General features: G+C 42.7%; 1 long non-coding RNA gene across 1 annotated transcript in view; it reads left to right on the top strand.

Moving 5' to 3' along the window:
- LOC122462941 overlaps window positions 1–20,749 on the top strand; it is a 131,687-nt gene that overhangs the window by 78,278 nt on the left and 32,660 nt on the right. The gene's annotated exons all lie outside the window — the stretch shown is intronic.

The raw sequence follows: 20,749 nt of genomic DNA, 5'->3' as shown, positions 1-20,749 counted from the left end.
ACACCTTCCATTCTGATGCCTGCTTCTTAGACGTGCTGGCTCTATCTTAATTGCTTCTCCATTCAAAAGCTAACTGTCCCTACGTGTGCTCCCTCAGATACTTTGTAACATGTTTTGGCATGCCCTCTCATATACAATGTATCCAGCATGTCCCCTTATACAACGTTATACTTATACAATGTTATACTTCCACAGTATCAACCCCAGGCTTGGGCTCGCCTGGGTGCGAGCAGCCACATTGCAAAGCCCTACCTGAGTTACCATGTCCTTACTATTACCACACTGCCCCCATGTATGTCACTAGCACTTCTCCAGACCTGGTTGGTTGTGCTGAGCTGCTGTATGATTCTTTCCCAGTTAATTGTGGGAAAACTTGTTTGTTCTTCTGGGTACACGGGGGATTCGGGGAATTGTGGGAAGATATTGGAGGCCCATCAGCATTCAAGTGATTTAACCTGAGTCCTCACTGCAAAGATGGTGAATTGCCAGCTCAAGAGTAAACCTCACTCTGATTTTAGCCTACAGCCACAGAAAAGCCCAGCTGACCTGGGTTGAATGCACCACTAAACTCGGGTCAGAGGGTTTTGTGTGTAGATGGGCGGGAAGTTAGAGACACACCTGAGTAAGAGCTGGGCTAACTCTGCAGTGAGTATCTGGTTCACACTTACCCCATTTCTGTGGTTTACTTTATTATTTTAAATAGCAACAAACCAAAAGAGTAAAGTTTTCTCCTGAGCATGGCTGTTCTTAGGGCTTTCCCTGCTGGACCTTGGCCCAGCTCAGGAAGGGAAAGAACATTCAACACTTTCCCTGGCATGGAGCCCCATTTGCTACTGAGTAGCCTGGCATTGCTCTGACAGCTCCAAATTAGAACAGGGTTACTTGGAGAACAAGGCACATCTCGAGGTGCATTCATAACGAGGCTCGGCAGAATTTGATTTTTATATGTATAAGTTTGACTGATAACATCAGTATTTATTTTTTAGCTTTTTTTTTTTTTCAATTTTTATCATTTTAAATGTTCATAGTTGTGAGAAGTGAAGAAGGGGTTGTCAGACAATTATTTAATGAGGGCAGATGTTGAGATTCAAAAAGTTGGAGGTTGATGACCGTTCAAACACAAATAGTCAATGTCACATGTCAAAATATACCAAGTTAATATCTCTAAATCAAACTCTATGTTCACAAGCAGCATTTTTCTTTCTTTACCTGTCTGTAAATGTTAATGGTTATCAATGGAAATATTTTTGTCGGTTTGTGTGTGTACCATGAAATTGACATTTATCGACATTTACTGATAAAAAATCAAATTCTTCTTAGTCTATGCCATACCAAGCCACCACATGTATTTACTCTTGTCCTCTCTTCCCACAGCGTTTGTTGCTATCACCAGCCATGTTTTGACTGATCACATAGTGCATTAGTACTGTCGGCTCCAAGCTTTCAAAAATCATGAATCAGGCCACCAGTGAAATCATGGCATTTGTCTTTAAAAAAAAAATCATAATTTTTTAAAAAATAATAAATTTTGGGTTCTTTTTATTGGCTTTGTGGTTTTCTGCAGGAGTGGGTGGGTGAGATTCTGTGGCCTGTGTTGTGCAGGACATCAGACTAGCTGATCATAATGGTCCCTTCTGACCTTAATATCTATGAATCTGTGAGATTTCAGGGTCCAATGGAAAAGAGAGGGAGTAAAAAATGAGAATAGGTGGGAATTTTACAATAATTTTGAAATGAAAAAAATTGGCTGTATTACTCCCACCCACCCACCCCCGCAAAAAAAAAAAAGTACTTTGGTTTGGTTTTATGTTTAGAAAGCTTTTTGACAACAAACATTTTGACAAGAAACCAACATGTACCATGAAATTGACATTTATCGACATTTACAGATAAAAAATCAAATTCTTCTTAGTCTATGCCATACCAAGCCACCACATGTATTTACTCTTGTCCTTTAGAAAGCTTTTTGACAACAAAAATTTTGACAAGAAACAAACATGTTTTGTGGAAAAATTCAGTGGAAAATTCAACCAGCTCTAAAAAACCTTACATTTTCTTAAAATGGAAGCTAAAATTCTCCTGTGCTCACATGATTCCAGGAACTGGGGCTTTGAGAAAAAAGCTCTGAAAAATCAGAATTGGCAGCATTGGTGAACACTCCTCATTATTGGTCCCTTGTGTTTTATTGGCCTCTGTAGTGTCAAGTAGATTTATGGTTGATATATAATAAATGAATAATACTTTAAGCTTTTCAGAGCAGACCCATGTGCACCTCTGTTTTTTGTACAGCACGTAACACAATGAGGGCTCACCCTGAACAGGACCTCTGGATGGTACTCTAATAGAAATTAAATAATCATACAATACCTGAGCAGTGCTGGTTTCCACAGAGCTCGGGATGAGGGAGAAGGAAATCTCTGGGTATGTCTACACTGCAAATAAAAGGCTTACTTTGCTTTGACTAACATGTATGACCTAGCTCAGGTTAAAATACCAGCGAAGACACAGCAACTTGGCTTTAACTCAGGTTACCCTAGAGGCTTGAACTCGATTTGCTAATTTGAATTAAAGATGGGTTGACATAACTTCTTTGCTATTTTAACCCAAGTTAGCTAATGCCAAATTAAGAACCCATCTCTTTCTGCAGTGTAGACATACCATTGGGGTCCATAAACTGAGAAGGAACGGTGGGATTTGGTAGAAGGGAGACGTCTGGCAGAATAATTTGCCAAACAGAGAGAGAAACAGAGACATGATTAGTGTTGCAATGGGGATTTTTGGTTCAGCGGGTGGGAAAGGACTGAGTGGTCTAGGTATCAGACTCTGATCTAGGCTGTGAAGGCACCATTCAGCCCTTCATCCTGAAGGTAGTTTGTTGAGTTCCATGCATTTTACTCAATGGATTTTTCAGATCAAACCTTAAGAATGGAAGGCCACGTGCTCAGCTGGTGTGAATCAGCATAGTTCTGTGAAGTCAATGGCATTATGATTTACACCAGCTGAGGATCTGGCCCGGGGAATCTCTGTCTGCTGTGTTGTGATCATAAAAGAACCACGATTCCTTTTCAGAGTAACAGCCGTGTTAGTCTGTATTCGCAAAAAGAAACGGAGTACTTGTGGCAACTTAGAGACTAACCAATTTATCTGAGCATAAGCTTTCGTGAGCTACAGCTCACTTCATCGGATGCATTGGATTCCTTTTGTAAATGCTGCAGATGTTTTGGAGCCAGATGATCAGCTGATGTAAATTGCTCCAGTGACTTCAGTGGAGCATTGCTGATTTACACCAGCTGAGAATCTGACAATTTTCTCTTCAGAAAACTACAGGATCTGGTTCACCTCTACATTACTCCAGTTTTACCCTCATGCAACTGCGCTGATTTCAGTGGGGTTACGCTGGCATGAAACTGGAGTGACATAGTAATGAATCGTACCCACAATGTCCTAGCTGTATTTTTTCTCTCCCTTAAGTTATTGATTTCTATTTCAGGCCTTAATGCCAGCTCAAAGAATTTGTCTGGGAATTTCATTGTGTTTGCCTGCCTTCTATTGAATATGTGGCTTTATGCTGCAATACAATACAATTTTACTTAGCATCTGGTAATAAGAATCAGTGACTGCCAGTCAGTCCTCCAACATCCTTTTCACGTGCTATCACCAACTGAGGCCACCACGTCTACACTAGGGATTCTTCTTTGCTGGTATAGCTGTACAATGCTGGAAAGCACTCCTAGTATGGACCCAGCGCATCCTAGCAAAACTACACATTTGCTAGTACACCAGTAAAAGCACAGTTTTGCTGGTATAATTGTGTCTGCAACAGGGCCTTTGGCCAGCACAGCTGCATCAGTCAGAATCACAACTTTTCACACCCCTTCTTGCAGAAGTTTGTAGTGTAGATAAGGCCTCATTGTGCAGCTTTTGGCATGTCACTTCAACCTGGTCTAAACTTAAACGCTTTACTGGTACAACGATTTTTGTTAGGGGTGTGATTATTTTTTTCTGGAATCGTTCTATCAGTACAACCCCCCTTGTCTGGATGCAGCTAAACTGGTAAAAGGGTGCCTTATACCAGTATAACTTATTTCCCTTCCCACCTGGGAATAAATATACTGGTATAAGGTACCTTTATACTGATTTAACTGTGTCCACATTAGGGTGAATTGTACGGTTTTAACTATAATAGTTAAATAATTAAAATGGTACAACTTTTTCTAATACAGACAAGCCCTTAACCTCTGTTCCTCAGCTTGCCCAGCTGTAAAAAGGGGATAATAGTATCTACCCCCTAGGGTGGATGTGAGCACGAATTATATAATGTCTGCCATATGCTTTGAGATTCCCTAGTGAAAGGTGCTACTGAAGTATCACATACACTGTTATTCGTTTCATATCATGTAGATTGTTAGCTCTTTGGGACACGGAGAGTTTCGCACTAGTTGTGGCCTCTAGGTGCTACCGTAATACAAATAATTAAGACGAACACTAAAAGGCATACAGCCTGTGTTTAGAATGCTTTACAGAACTCAGGCCAGATCTACGTTAGTAACTTTTGCCTGTACAGTAGTAATGTTGGTAGTGGGTGTGATTTTCTGCTGACATTTCAATGCAGAGCATCGCATTCAATGCAAAGCAAAAGTCCTAGTGTAGACACAGTTATACCGGCATACAAGTGATTTTGCTGAGATAGCTTATTTTCCTCAGAGAACCGGTATAAACTTGTACCAGCCAAAGTTTCTTTTTTGGGGAGAGGGGGGCGGGCGTGTTGGGGTTTTTTTGGTGGATATAAACTTGATGTACGGTAGAAGGGGCTTCCTATACTGCTAACATTGCACCAACATGCCTTTTCTGCAGATCTAATGTAAATAGGAGCAAAGGGAGAAAGGCTGCATGTTTTCAGATTAGAAAAGAAAGAGGGCGTTGATGACAACCATTTTGTCTACTTTGAAACCAAGCTGCATGAAAGTAGGCTGGTCTTGTGGTTGTGTCACTGCACGGGCACACAGGAGAGCTGGGTTAAAGTCTTCTAAAATGTTGATAACAACACTTCTTTTCTTTGCCTCATCTATTTAGCTTTTCTCTATTTCAACAGAGCCAAAGGGACTTAGGCACCCAAGTCCCACTGATATTCAATAGGATTTGGGCACCTACCCATGGATTCCTTTAAAAAAATAGCCTTGGGTTATGTGTATGTACACCTAATACAAATGGGGCTCTGATCTCAGCTGGGGTCCCTAGGTGTTCCTGCAATGCAAATAATGAAATAGAAATATAACATGTGCTGTGACATAGCAGGCTGGAGGCACGGTGTGTCCTCTCCAAGCCCTTTGAGACAACATTTCAGGGATTTCTGGAGAAAGGAGCAGGTTCCCCAGTTTGTTTTTTTAAGAAAACCTTCCTCCTCCAAAAAGAGTTTGCCATTTACTAACTGCTTACCCTGCCTTACACAACCATGTTTCTGCTCGGTTCTCCCTGCTAACGCAGCCCTCAGCCTCCCAGAGGTTTTCTGACTTCTCCTTTGCTTACCCAAGGAAACTGCATGACCATTTCTGTTTGGAATTTGTTCTCTTTTTCCCTTCAGTGCTTTTCTTTTTAGGCTCATTAAGAAATCAATAACTGGCTCAGCAGGGCTTCGCTTAACCTGATTCTGGGAGTATTTCTAACCCCTGAAACGTGAACTGAGTTTTCAAATTGACTTAGCTGGTTTCGCTTTTGCTCATTTCCACTTGATAATATTTTCTGTACTACATCCCCCTCCATCCCCCTCCTCCCCAAATACACACACTGATTTAGTGCCGGTGAAAAGTCCTGGATTGACAGCCCTGCACAATGAAATCCTCTGCTTAATCACAGAACAAGTAGAACAAGAGCAGCAGTCTCTGTGTAAGTGTCCCGGCAATGCTCACTCCAAAAAGCTTTCCATCTTGAACCTGGCTGCATGAATTAGAACAATCTCCTTGCCCCATTCATCCTTGGCCTTTCTGTTGAGACGGCCACTTGGATGCCGATTGATGCAATGGTTTTTATGATGTGGACACATGTCCTCTAGGACCTGGACTGACGTCACCAGCTGGTTTCACACAACACACCAAACAGCCCTTAGATGGTAATGATTTAGTGTCACTACTCTATTGGGACCGTTCTAGAGGCAAAAGGCTCTTTATCCCTTTACCCTATATTCCACTTGCCTCCTCTGGTTGCATGTTTTATAGCAATTGTCTCCTCTGGGTATAAGCAAGATGCTGTCCCCATGCTGACAGTGATAGTTAGCTCTGGCTTCCCTGACATTGTTCATGGGCCTTGTACTAGAGCTGTTTGAAAAATGGAACATTTCTCCTGGGAAAAATTTCAGATTTTTGATGAAAGAATTCCAAAATGAAAGTTTCATTATTTTGTTTCAAATTCAGATTTTTGTTTCAGTTTCTGAAAACCCCCAAAATGTTAGTTTTTAGGTTTTAACTCCCTTTATCTCTCTTTTTATTTCCCTTCACCTTTTGTCCGCTGGAAAAGGAAAAATGAAACGGAGAGAAAGTGAGGGGAAAATCCTGAGGAACCTGTTCTCACTGTTGAAGCCGAATTTTCAGAAGAGCGCTGCACCCAATGCACACCAAGTATGCTGAACTCTTAATGAAAACCTGGTCCACATTGTGCATCACCTACAACACAGCCATGAAGACCCAGATCTCTGGTGCAAGGGCATATGCCACACAACTAAGTATGAGTCCAGAAATCTCTCTCTCACATACACCTAACAGGTAATCACAGATGTGCACACACAATATCACATACACACTCAAACTTAGTCTCTATCTCTCATACCCATCCACGCACACACATTTTGATATGCCATGCATGCAGGCTTCTTCAAACCAATTAAGTTAGTTGATCATACTCCTAGCAACCAACCCCAAATGTTGCAACTATGCTGTGCCTGAAATCTACCACTTCAAGAAAGTTACCCCACCAGTCCCTCTCAAAACGGGAGGTCAGCCAGATTGGAGTGACCATCTCCCCTCTCCAAAGTCTATCAGCTAAATTCCATTGCTGAAGACATCTGCTATTGAGTGCGCACATCTTCTTTTCTGTATTGGGCATGGGGTTACTTTTTTCTAGTATACCCCTGTAGGCCAACAATGCTCCCTATGGAATAATGTTATGCTAATTAATGACCCCTGCAGCATATCAAAGGGAAAGGGATGTATTAATTTCCTCTTTGGGACATGATGAACTGCAAGTTTCTCATGAACTTCATATGCTGTTATGTTTCTGCTTTCTATTGAAATGCTGACCTGACAGTGACATCATGGGTCCTGATTTTGCCCAAGTTTAGACACCTCAAACCAGTTTGACACTAGTCAAAACTTGAAATATCTCATCCATGGGAAACTCTGGCATTTTAAATTATTTTTTCCCTTCTGATTCGGATTAAAAAAAACAATTTTGAAATTTCTTTAAAAAAAACCCAAACATTTTGGATGAATCTAAACATTACATTTCAATTTTGATTTTACTTTTCTATTTTTCTTATTTTTTCATTCTTTTATATTTTATTTTCATATTATAAAGTGATAGAAAATAAAAAGATTGAAAATAAATGTTAAAATGCTTCATTCTGACAAGGTTGAAATGAAGTGTTTCCACCTTATTGAAATGATTGATTTCAACTTTTTAAAATTGAAATGTCTTCAATATTGACATGGTCCTGCAGCATGCTTAGATTTTGACAAATCAGCATTTTCCAATGATTCCACTAGATAATTTTTAATCAGCTCTAACACCAGGTTTTTCAGAAGGGCTAAGTTCCCATTTAAGCATCTGCATGGACTGGCCAGATTTTTTAAAAGTGCCTGGAACCAAGTAACTCCCACTGTTGTTTAGCGTAAAAGAGACAAGGGAGCAGGGTCAATGTGTAATAGAAGTACTGGTGCTCCCAGCCTTAAGTAGCTTCAAAGGATGGACCAGTTTTAGATAGACCCCAAAAGCTTGACTCCTGAGAAGTTTCACAATGCAAATGTTGTCATTCTATTTGCTCTTGGTGTAACTAAATTAAACACCAGGATGCTTTGTGGTATAGGACAAACTCAGTTCTAGTTTAATTCAATGCAACTATTTATTTCAAAAGGAAACATTGGGTTCAACAAGATGATGTTGTATAAAGCAGCATCATTTCTTCACTGGAACAACAATCCTGGTATCTCAGAGCTTTGTCAGCTCCCTTCTCTGTCATTTTCTCCTCCAAAAATATCCCAATTTCTTTTTTGTTTTCTTTATTTAAGGTGTCACAATCATTTAAAAACAAAAACAGTTGTAGATGTCTGCAACAGGAACTATTAGATTACAAGCCTGTGCTGCAAATCCACTTGTATTAGCAACATTAACAATTTAAAGGAAGAGCTTTTGGGAAATATTTGTTGCAAAGGTTCCTGGGATACATCGGAGGTCCAAAAATGGTAACTGAGCAGAGACAGGGACTCTCTTTTGGAGGAGGCACTGGGAGAGCAGATTGAGCTGAAATTCAGCAGTTGGAGAAGAATTTGGGATTAGTATGTTGGTATGTGATCACTGTTCTTGTACCCATTTTAGATGCTACATGCTAGGAAATTGCCGAGACTATATCATGATATATGGAATTGTGATCCGTCTTAAACAGGGGGTATTAACTAAAGAAACAGCTACAAACTATGCATAAGTAAGCAGACATCCACACAGCTCAAGTTCCAGCTTTGTCTCTTTTGTTTACCATTGACTATTCCTTATTTGGAACTATACAGCCCACAGAGACATTTACTAGTGGCTGAATAGTATACTAGCAAATACCTTATTACAAACCATGGTCCTGGTTCACCATTTTTCTGCATGTTATCTAGTCTTCTACACCTGTGCAAAGTGGGTAAAATAATACCATTTGGATTCAATACTGCAAATCCCCTTTGCATGGGTGTAAACAGTTACACAAGGTGCAGAGAAATGGTAAATGGAGCTCTGTGCCTTGGCTGGTCTTTCTTGTCAGGCGTTTTGTAGTAATCGTGGGATTGTCAAAAACATGGAGCAGATTAGCATCTTCTATGGGCAACAAGTGAGAGGCCAGTATATTTCTGCATGTCAGAAGTCTGATCAATCCACTCTTCAATCTTATGTTTCTGAGACAGAACAGAGGTTACTCACCAGACCCAAAGAAACTGAAAGACCCAGTAGAAGCTGGTCCCTGTCTGTTGTCTTGTTATATTGAGAACAGGTTGTCAGGGCTGCGCTCCTTCAACATAACACTATATGGTTGTAGTCCCCTCCCTCCACCGCCGCCATTCCACAGTCAGAAGTTGCTGCATAGGGGACTGGGTTAGAGAGACAACTGTGTAAGTGGAGAATATAGTTCAAAAGGGCTTTCATCTTGTCAGACATTTAATCATGGGATTAAGGAGATCTGCCCTCCTGGAATGCCTTAATATGATTCTTTGCACTTACAGCTGTGACAGATATTGCAATCCCATGCAATGTCTTTGGGGGCCATATTGTATCATGTTTTTGTGTCACCATGGGCCAGGGATTGTACGCAAATCCAGGAGGGAGGGTTACCAAAACTCCTCTATGTACCAAAAACAGTGGAGATTGATTAACGTGAATCATTTAGGTTGTAAATGCCTTCCGAGGGATACCACCCTGTGACATTGCACCCCATAATGCTTTATAGAAATATGCTTATGAGTGTAAATATGACATAACTGGAATATGTTTTATGCTACATATGCCATGTAACATATCTTTGAAAATGTTATGTTCTACAGAATGTATTCATCCTGTTCATATGCATGTTTCACTTTTATATCTGAATTTGTGAGCATTGGCTCTATGCTTGTATTTAAAGTCTTTGCTGTAGAAAGCACCTAAGGCAAAATTGACCAAGATAGTGTGAGGGGGTTATTTAAGTAAATGGAAGTACTTGGAGAACAACGGACCTTGATAGACGCCAGTCCACATCTGAGCTTTCCTGGGAACGTTCCTGTAGATGAACTAAGTCATGCATGGACATGTGACTTGCCCATGTGACTCCAAAACTCCGTCTTGTAGAGAGGATTCTACACAGGGGAGGGAGGGGTTTAGACCGACAAGTAGAAACTATATAAAGCCTTGGGAGACCCCTTCATTTTGTCTTCAGCTGGCTCAAGAGAGAGCCTCTCTACCCCCAAAGGATACCTGAAAGAAATTGGAATAAAGGACAGTAACCACAGGGGTGTGAGTGATTGCTGGAGCCAGCCTAGAAGAAGGCTAGTCTGTAAAAGAAGCTTATTGGAACATCTCTGAGGGTGAGATTTCATCTGTAGTCACTTTCTTACTGTATTAGGCTTAGACTTGTGTGTTATACTTTATTTTCCTTGGTAATTCATTTGGTCTGTTATTACTTGGAACCACTTAAATCCTACTTTTTTATTTAATAAAATCACTTTTTACTTATTAATTAACCCAGAGTATGTATTAATACCTGGGGTGGGGGTGGGGGGCAAACAGCTGTGCATACCTCTCTCTCAGTGTTCTAGAGGGTGGACAATTTATGAGTTTACCCTGTATAAGCTTTATACAGGGTAAAATGGGTTTATTTGGGGTTTGGACCCCATTAAGAGTTGGGTACCTGAGTGTTGGAGACAGGAACACTTCTTAAGCTGTTTTCAGATAAGCCTGCAGCTTGTGGGGCATGTGGTTCAGACCTGGGTCTATGTTTGTAGCAGGCTAGTGTGTCTGGCACAACGAGGCAGGGCACTGAAGTCCCAAGCTGGCAGGGAAAACGGGCTCAGAGGTAATCTCAGCACATCAGGTGGCAGTTTCCAAGGGGGTTTCTGTGATCCAACCCGTCACACACCCCATGCAGTGGCTTGCATAGACTGGTTCAGACTGGGTTTTCCAGAGACCAGCAGACAAATAAAGGGCTTTTGGCATAAAAAGGGTGCATTTAAACGGACGCATGGGCCTTCTTTCTGATCCAGCAAATGGACAGGACCTGCTGTCCAAGGGATCTCCAACCCTTGTGGAAGAGTTGGAAAGATTTTGGTCTCCTAGGGCCCCATAATACTGATGGATGACCTCTGGTAAGCTTTCAGCATGCTTCTAGCAACTTTTCTTTGGTTTTTAAATATGTTTTCTCTATAATGCTTTCACCTTAAGAACAAATGTGCTTGCTTAGAGGGAGCTGTGTGGTAACTTGTAACAGCTGGTAATGCACTAGTCATAGCCTTCAGAGAGAATAAAAAGCACAAGTGCTGGCCATCAGGCAGACTGGCTTGCTGGGAGTGTCACAGTGTAAGGCAGGGAGCTGTGCAGCCTTAAAGCCCCCGGTCGGAAGGGAGTAGGACAAGGGTCCCTGTCCAGAGACAGGGGATGGCTAGGGATCTGAGGCCTGACTGGATATTGCTGGAGTGGGCAACGGAGCGGGTGGAGGCAGGAGCAGTTATCCTGAAATTGTGATAACAACATCTGATGCTTCTCATGTAAGGATCTCAAAGCATTAATCCGTGCAGCTCCATAGCACTGCAGAGAGACAAGGATTACCACCCCATTTTGCAGGTGTCTGAACTGAAGCAAAGAGACTTCCTAAAGGTCCTATGGTGAGTCATTGGCAGAGACAGGAACGGAACTCAAATGTCCTAGCTCCTAATCCCCCGCTCCAAACCCCAAGGTACTCTGCAGGAGCTTGTTCCAACCTAATACAGCAAATACAATCTCTGCCCTTCCAGCCAGGGCAGCCCAAAGCTGGAGTCTGACCAACAGAGCCTAAAAACAAAAGGCAGGGCTCCAAAACTGCTTTCCTCTGCAGCTTCCTGTGTAACTCACTGGGCCTCCACCCCATGCAAAGGAAGTATGAATGCGAAAAGCATATGAAAATGTAATGCCCATAACCAATGAGGAGCAGTTATCTGTCATCCCTGTCTTTAATCAAATATACCCTGGGTGCTTCCCACCTGGGATTTGGGGGGGCAAGGCTGCTATTCGCGGGTGCGTTTTACATCTTATTTTTTGCAGGGATTGGAAGGAACAGCCTCTCAACTGTATTCCAACTTTAAAAGCATGGGCGGGGAGGGGAATGGAGAATGAAAATCCCTTTGCTGCAGCACTGTCAGCCCCTTAGTTTTCTTTCAAGTCTGACAGGCCCAGGGTGAAAGATTTGGGGACAGCGGCCTGACACTGCACATCAACAGCTTTGAATGTCTTAACAACCCAGCTACTGGAGCCGCATGCAGAAGAGTCTGTGAGCTGCTTTTCCCCTTTAAAGCTCTTGCTCGCCCATGTTGCCCAGTGAAATCTTTTGTAGTTAAAAATGTGTAGAACTTTTTTTTTTTAATGACTGTGTGCACACAAACACAAAATGCTTTACTCCCTTCCCTTAGGTTTTTTTGTTGTTGTTGTTTTTTAATGTCTGGCTTTCCTTGAATTGCTTTTCTGCATTAATGACAGGTTTCAGAGTAACAGCCGTGTTAGTCTGTATCCGATGAAGTGAGCTGTAGCTCATGAAAGCTTATGCTCAAATAAATTGGTTAGTCTCTAACGTGCCACAAGTACTCCTTTTCTTTTTCTGCACTAAAAGTTTCCTTCTTAGATAAGATGGTGAATTTTTATCCTTTAATTTTGTTTTAAAGCCTTCAGCTGGTGTAAACCAGCATAACTCCACTCAGTTGAGCTAAACTGATCTACTCCAGCTGGGGATCTGGCCATATGAATGAGACATGCAAAATGAGTTTTTAGGGAAAGGAAAAGGAATCTATGATCAGACAGCATTCCAGTTCTTGGAATTTGCAACATAAAATATAATTCATCAGCCATTACATTTGCATGTGTCTTGAACTGATGGTCATTGATTGCAATAACCATGGTTTGTCATTATTTGTGATACATAATAATTAAGTTTACATGGTGGTGTGTCCTGTCATTGGCAAGAGTGGATATGTTTCTGTTGCTTCAGTTTCCAGGCAGCAAACACAGTTTGATAACTGATTTTGTAGGGAATTTTTGTGGAGTCATAGGTAATATCTAGAAATAATGGAGTAGCTCTGAAGTCTGAAGGCTTCATTCGACTAAGTACCTCAGATCTAGATGCTTTCTCCACTTTTGGATCTGCAGAATGGAAGTGGAAAAATCTCATGAGAAGAAGGATTTCTTACTGTGGGCTTGACTGTTAGCTTACAATGTAGCCAGGGCAATGCTGTTTGCAAATGTGTTAAGTGGCCTTCGTTAACCTTAGAGGTGAATGAAGGTTCTCCTTTAGAGGCCTGTGCTTTAGGAACAAAAAGATTTGTGTTCTGTCTCTGTTGCTGTTGTTGTTCTGGAACAGCCTTCTAAGGGGAGTTAGTGGAGGCAAAAAAACTAACTTGTTTCACAACTGAGCTTGGTAAGTTTTTGGAGGAGTTGCTGTGATGAGGTCACCTACAATGGCCTCTGGCGCATCCATGAGTACTATTAACAAATCTCTCCACCAGCTGATGATGGGACACTAGATGGGGAAGGCTCTAATTTACCACAGAGAATTCTTTCCTAGGTGTCTGGTTGCTGGGTCCCGCCCACATGCTCAGGGTCTAACTCATTGCCATAGTTGAGGTCAGAAAATAATTATGAGCAAAATTGGCTGAAAGAAGGAATTTAAATGGAAAATTGTGAATGATAACTGGGAACTGTTTAAGAACATTTTACTCAATATCCAAACTTCCATAATTGAGAAAGGAAGATGCACAGATTAATAAACCAGGCCTGGCTTAGTGGAGAAGTGAAAACAGCAATAAAAATATACATATAACAAATGGAAAAAGGGGGAAGTTAATAGCAATTAATATACATTAGAAAATTGATAAAGGAAGCTAAAGGATTCAAGGAGACGTCTATGGCCATCAGAGTTAAATAAAATAAAATAATATTTTGAGTATATCAGGAAGAAAAGGAATCGTAATAATAGTATTGGTCCATTACTAGGTGAAAATGCTAGAATTGTCAATAAAAGTGCAGAAAAGGCAGCAATATTCAATAAATATTTCTGGTCTGTATGTGGAAAAAAGCCAGATAATGTACTCATCTCAGATGATGATGATGAAATACTTTCCAATCCAATAGCAACCAAGGATGAAGCAGCTATTAAAGTTAGACATCTTTAAATCAGCGAGTCCAGATAACATGCATCCAAGAGTTTTAAAAGAGTTGGCCAAGGAGCTTTCTGGCTTACTAATGGTGATTTATTTTTAAAAAAATATGTCTTGGAAAGCTAGTGAAGTTCTAGAGGACTGGAAGAAAGCTAATGTTGTGCCATTATTTTAAAAAGGGTAAATGGGATGACTCAGGTCAGTCAGCCCTCTAGCCAAGTCATGCTCCCTTACTGGCCTACCCCAGGGCCTCTACCTCACAGAATCCTAATCTGTTCCTGCAAAGTCCCTCTTATGTTGCTTATTGTGTAGTTTAAGGCTCTTTTAAACATCATGTTGTGGTGTAAAGCACCTTAGATAAAGGAATTTCTGGTCCAGTGGAGTTTTGGCCTCTTATATCAGGTCTGAATCTGGCCTATAGGATTTGCATATCTGAACCGGCCCATAGAGTCCACAGTCCTACCTATTGCCCCAGCCAATGCTTGATGCATCAGAGGAAGGTTTTAAAAAATCCCCTTTATTCCATAGTGCACCTAATCAGTTGAGCAGTGATATACATGGTGGGAGGAGTGAGGGTAGGTAATCAATTCCTCTCTGACCTCCACAGGTGACCAGCTTGTGGGATGTGCTTACTTTTATTATGTTAGCATGTAAGTTACGTTTATTAATGGTCATAAAACTCTCCAGCCTGTCTTTAAATCCAGCCAACAGCATGACTCAACCACCGGAATGTTTGACTTGAAACCACCACAAAGGTTTTGAATTACTCATGGTGGCAATAAAAACCTTCTTCTGGCTAAAGCTGTGCTTTATGGTTGGCTTGCTTTTTTTTTTTTCTGCCACCAAGATATAAATGGTTGAGTCTGAACTTCCCACTCCCCTTCCCCAAAATAATAAGAGCCGTGAACAGGCAAAGTGGGCCCAATGGTCAGAGCAAAGTAGCTGGAATGGTGGCTGGTTAATGTAACACATGGATAGGTTGGTGTTAAACGCTACTTACGGACGTCGGTGTAAGTTAAACGGCCCTTCTGCTGTATAGCACCTTTAGGAAAAGTTAGGTGTCGACAGCAGGGATTTTCAAATGGCCAAAGGGAATTAGGCACCCAAATCATATTGCCCCTCAGTTGCAGTTGGGCACCTAACTCCTTTAAAAATTCTACCCATAATCTATACGCAGGCACATAGTCAAGAGATATGTTCTGCCATATACATTGAGTAGTACCTGTTTCCTCTGCTGCAGTGAATGGTACTACGGCAGGGAGTGCGGTATTGCTCAGCATGAGGTGGAGGGAACGTCTATGCTGCAATAAAAAACCATTGTCAACGTGTCTCAGAGCACAGATCAGTTGACACAGGCTCACAGGGCTTGGCTGTAGAGCTAAAAATTGCCAGGTAGATGTTTGGGCTCAGGCTGGAGCCTGGGCTCCGAGACACCCCCCAACCCATAGCTCTAGCCCGAGCCCAAACGTCTACACTGAAATTTTTAGCTCCATAGCCTGAGACCCATGAGCTCAAGTTAACTGACCCAAGCCGGTTGCAACCATGCCCTGGGTCTTTTATTGCAGCGTTAACATTCCCTGAGTGTCAGAACCTGGCACCTAGTTCCTGTCTGCATTGAAGAAATTTGCAACAGCATCATGACATCGATGTAGCTGCATTGGCACAAACTTCTAACGTAGACGCGCTGCACCGAGGCTTACCTTGGTGCTGTTTGAGCCAATAACATATTGGTTTACACTGCACTGGTATCAGCCCCACTTCACCCTGGGGCAGCACATCCGTGTTAAGGGGGTTGTTGCACCAGTGTACTTACAGTGGGGCAAATTTCTCTAATGTGCACAGAGCCTGATTGCCATGATTGTCACAGGTGACAAGGCGTTGAAGCCAATGGAAGCTGCAGGGTGCTTTGTATCCTGGAAAAGCAGACTGAAGGGGACTACATCTGACTGCCAGAGGATCTAGGATGGAGGGCAGGGAAGAGAGTGGTTAGAATCCAGATCTGAATTTTCAGCTGAGGCCTGTCAGGTTCTTACAGGATTCTTCCAGGAGGTGGGAGAGAGTTATGAACAAGTGTCTAGGTAACAATTATGATCTTATATGAGTTGCAATGCAGGTAGCAGAAAATGAATCCTTCCCTGCTTACAAAAATGAATGCTAATGCCCTGGATAGAATTTACATATAATCCAAATGATAAATCAGAGCTTCAAAGCTTGAACCTGGAGAGCCCTGGGTTTCATGTATACAAAATAAATACAATTAATGTGAAACCAAATAGCTGCTCAGATTTCCTTTTAACATCCTTCCTTTCCCTCCCTGTTTGCCTTTGAACCGATACTTAAAAGGGTCCCCCCAAAATGTTTGATTTATTCCCTCCTTAGAGAGAGAGAGAGTCACATGGGCTGCAAGAAACACAGGGTATGAAAACAGTGGGACTGCTTTAAAGAACAAGTCCATGGTGGATGGTGAGAGAGGAGTTCCATAGGATGCGAAAGCCACCTTTCCTACAGAAGCAGTGATGCAGGAGCAAAGCAGTGGCCCATGATTAGGATGGGTTATTGAGAAATGAGTCCATTGCCACCATGTTTAGAGTGATGTTTGAAATGTCTAGCTGTAAAGTCACTTTTGCAATGCAACCTTTCTTGACATGAATGTGGATGTTGGATGCCCCGGAGATATAATGTAACAGGGATGACCCCGCAGTGCTTTCCAAAATAGCACCCTGCTAGGACTTGAACTGCTATGGGCCTGCAAGGCTCAGAAGAAACTTGTCCTCGAGAGATGTGTAAAACACAGCTTTGTGTGCTTTTTTCATAGTGCCTAATAATATTCATGATCTCCACAGTGGCTGATTATATAACCAAGCCTGCTACTTTCTCATCATTTATGTTGTTCTCCCATAGTTCAAGTGATAGGACTCTGCGGTTTTGGTGCAGAAGGTCTCAGGTTCTATTTCCCACTCATGACTGTGGCATAAAAAGAAAACCCTACAACTCCAGCCCAGAAGTTCTTTGGAATCCGGAATTAGAGACAGAATCAAAAGTAAGGGCGGGGTGGGGGATGTCACTGCCAAAGTGAAGAAGGAGAAAACCAACCATAGAAACATACCACATGGTGCTGCTGACGATTTGCAGTTATGAAAACTGGGATTTTTACTGGAGCTTATGGGGATTAGGCACCCAATTTAATGGGAGCCAGATGCCTAATTCCATTTGTTCCTTTGAAAATCCCAGCATTTAATATTCCTCTGCACTTTTTCTAAGGGCTTCTCTACACTAGCACTTTTGTCAGTAGAACTTATGTTGCTCTGGGGTGTGAAAAAACCACATAAGTTACACCGACAGAAGCCAGTGAGGACAGCGCTATGTCGGCGGGAGAGCTTCTCTTGTGAACATAGAGCACCTACAAGAGCGATCTTACAGTGGCGCAGCAATTTCCCTACAGTTTCTGAACCTGGATGGTGGGTTCCTAGAGCTGTGGTTCCACTTTTCCTCCTCCCCACCCTGCCCCAGTCCCTAGTAATGTGAAGCACACCACCTGGAGCTCGGCTCAGGAGCTCCCCTGAGCCAGTCCCAGGAATCCTACCCCTGTTCCTTGCACAGTGGAACCTCACCTGTTCTGCTGCAGGTAAAGCTCTCCATGGTGGCAGAGGAGTAGCAGGCTTGGCACCACAGGACAGACAGGGATCAAGCTGGAATGAGTTATAGAAATCCTGAAATCCTCTTCATAAAGACAGGTTTCAGAGTAACAGCCGTGTTAGTCTGTATTCGCAAAAAGAAAAGGAGTACTTGTGGCACCTTAGAGACTAACCAATTTATTTGAGCATAAGCTTTCGTGAGCTACAGCTCACTTCATCCGATGCATCCTCTTCATAAAGAACACCTAAAACCTGGACTGAAAATTAAGCAGTGAGCTGCTACAAGCCAGCCACTGTTGCTCTCCACAAACCCAGCTGTTATACACTTGTGACATGCAGTGGGAAATACAGCGAGTTAACTCGAGAATCCCTTCAGTCAGGCAGCATCTGAGGAGTTCTAAAATGCACACCGGATAAAGGTGGCTCTTTCCAATCAAGGCCAGCATGCATCTGAGTCTGAGTGATGGACAGGAAGGGCGAGAGGAAAACAGGCCTGATTTGGCAGGCTTGGAGAGCTGGAGATACCAACCCCCTTTCTCTGTGCGCTCAAAGCGTTTGCATAAAGGCATCTCCTAAAGGGGGCATTTGTTTGGTTTGGACTTCATTGAGTGAAAAGCTCTCAGCCCCATGAGTGCTTAGTTATTCTCTTGTCTAGTGGCTCCTCTACAGCTCCCACCAAATGGGAGGAGGCTTCCTATTTGTAAGAGTGGCCCTGCTTGTTCAGATTCTCTAGTGACTTAAGTTTATTGGTTTTTCCTGAGGTCCAGTCATTTGAATTGCAAACAACAGCCGACTCCCCCCCCCACCCCCAGCCTGAACAATGAGTGGAGCCGAAATAAAACTAGGCAACGGGCACTCTTGAAATGGAGCATGATTTCTTTATGCATGAAAGGGGAGGGTGGAAGTTTGCTCCCTTCCGGTCTCGCTCATTGTTCCATGGGATGTCTATGAAAGGGGAGGGTGGGATGGAAGGGAGGGGAGTGAAGGAGGCCAACTCATGTATGATAATCAGAGATCCCTTTCGTTTCATTTATTTATTCCCCCTGCTTAAAAGTCACTCCTGAGAGGAGATTAATGCTGACAAATCTAGAAGGAAGCTTGAGGAGCATAGGGTGTGTGTGTGTGTGTGTGTGCGCTGTGAAATAAACCTGTGCCTGAGGTAAATTGCACTCTTGTCATACTCTTGATGGAACAAATCCTGCTGTGCAGATTGGGTCAGAGTCTGATCCCAGGTTAAAAAAAAAACAACAAGTGTAACCGTTGGAACTGCTGGTGTTCTGCTGGATATACGCTTGTGTGGAGGAGCTGAGAACCTGATCCTCACAAAGGCTACCAAAAAAAAAAAGAGTTTCTGTCATTTAAGGTCTGACTTCTCCTCTCACACTCGTGTATCCAGGTAGCTGCACTGACCTGTGTGGCGTTTAATCCTGGCTTAAGCGGCTGGAAGAAAGAAGAGAATCATCCCCTCAAGCTGCCCCCTCACTGTGAGCCAGTTAAAAGATTTGTTGTGAATTATAGTAGCAACACACAACTCAGGATTCATTGTTTTAAAGTCATGGAAAGTTTCCCAAGTTGCACTTTTTACAGGTTCTGTTTTTGTGAAAAACAAGCTAATTTCCTCTGCTAAAATGAGTGTTTGAGGGTAGCTAAAATCTGCATCAGGGTGTTTTAAAAATGCATCCCTGAGTCCACAGTTTGAGTGGATATGCTTTGCCATGTTTATTTGGCTGGTTATCTTCTCCACTACACCTTCCAAGAGGTTGTACTGATGAAATTAAAAGGAGAATCCTGGAGTGTAAATGTGCCCTTTGCTCACAGCTCCATGCAAATAGTGGAATGCTGAACATACTGGCTTCAGAGCAAATGTGGCTCTCCTATACAACACTGTCCATCCATTAGGTACCTCCAGGCAGGGACTTAGGGACGTGGTGTGCAGTGACTTGTGAAGGGGAATCAGGCTTCACTGACCCAGCACCCAATTAAACGTACTATGAGGTCAGGCTGGTGGCCCCATGGAGAGTGCTCTGTATATTTCACATGACATTACTTGCCTCCGCGGTATTCTAGCAGTAATCCAGGAGGACCAGGGCTATGCAGTGTGTATGGGTGGGTTAGCAGCTCTTGGCTTTTGCCTCTGTTTGTTTTCCAGTTCTGGCATCACTTACAGATCATAATGATTTTTATTATCTCATTTTAGTCCCCTGCATGTCTCCTTCATGTTATTTGATGTGAATTTTGCTGTGTTTGCTTCATAAAGACACAGGGCTGGAATAACTGGGGGATGAAGGGGGGTTGCAAGTGAAGATTTGGGGGCATTAGCGGTAGAACAGAGAGCAGGAAGCCTGCCCTATGCCTGGCTCAAGCCAGTGTTGTTTTGCGTTCAAAGTTGAACATTTTGGGCTACAATCATCCCTGGTGTAACTCATTTGGCCTGCCTGGTATTGCACCTCGTCTGAGCTCAGCCCTGTATCTTTGCTAATTAATACTGGGATGCCAGTCTTTTCTCAGCAAGAGCAAGTCACAATGTGGCTAGAGAATACATGCACTGTTCCTTCCAAGCACGCCTCCATATAGCTGATGAGGGGAGGTGTGAGGGCAAGGCCATGCCACTGCTCATCGCCTATGCTCAGAGGAGGGAGTATATTGCACTGTCATCCAGCATGGTGCTGCCACACCAGCGTGTGCTGCCCAGGAACAATTCTCGCTCAGTCAGTGAAAATCCCTCAGGGATAGGGATCAAGTCGTGGCCAAACCTCCATTGTGCCAAGAGGAGTTTTGCCTTAGCAAAAGGCTAAGGACTTGGAGCTCAGTTTTGTCTTTGATCTGGCTCGCCCCTTCTGCATCCCGAGTTAGCCGTTGTGGCTTTTAGTGGAGGCAGGACTCTTTTCCAGCCACGCTTCCTGAGTCCATTTGATACTTGTCTCTTTCTCCCGTAAATTTCAGAGCTGGCCTGCATTCTCGAGCACCAAAGCTAACACACTCAATCACACTAAACTTTATCTG

Source organism: Chelonia mydas, chromosome 14 (assembly GCF_015237465.2).
Source record: "Chelonia mydas isolate rCheMyd1 chromosome 14, rCheMyd1.pri.v2, whole genome shotgun sequence".
Classification (NCBI taxonomy): Eukaryota; Metazoa; Chordata; order Testudines; family Cheloniidae; genus Chelonia; species Chelonia mydas.
This window is presented reverse-complemented; position numbering and strand designations above follow the sequence as displayed.